This window comes from Otolemur garnettii, unplaced genomic scaffold, assembly GCF_000181295.1.
Source record: "Otolemur garnettii isolate 467f Iridium unplaced genomic scaffold, OtoGar3 scaffold00063, whole genome shotgun sequence".
Classification (NCBI taxonomy): Eukaryota; Metazoa; Chordata; class Mammalia; order Primates; family Galagidae; genus Otolemur; species Otolemur garnettii.
In genome coordinates this window covers 10328322-10328758 of record NW_003852458.1, presented here as the reverse complement: position 1 = coordinate 10328758, position 437 = coordinate 10328322, and positions in this window count along the sequence as shown.

Here is a 437-nt window from a genome sequence, read left to right as displayed (position 1 = left end):
GGTCTTAGGACCTAACATTCTTTGTACGGAGATCTGGCTGGCTTTTTTATAAAAGGTTTCAGTAACAGTGAGCAAAATGTGTGCTTCCTTTCTTTACCAGTTGGTTGCATTACATTTGGCACCTGCCTTTATTACTTTACCATTAAAGAAATTAAATATATTAAGTTTCGCAGCAGCTACAGTTGAGTGAAAAGTTCTTACTGGTAAAGCATAATAAAAGCAGGTTTTGGATTTGGGGCCATGCTTTTTCAGGTGTTTGTAAATAATTTGTTAAGTTAGTGGGGAAATGGGAAAGTTGAAGCAAGAGATGACATTTCCACTTGGGAATTTGTCAGCTCTTATTTGTTTTGACAAGTAATGTCTGAGATTATTGGCAAACAATATATGATAGCATATGAGTATAATTAAAGTAGCTAATTATGTGTTTGTGGGATTAA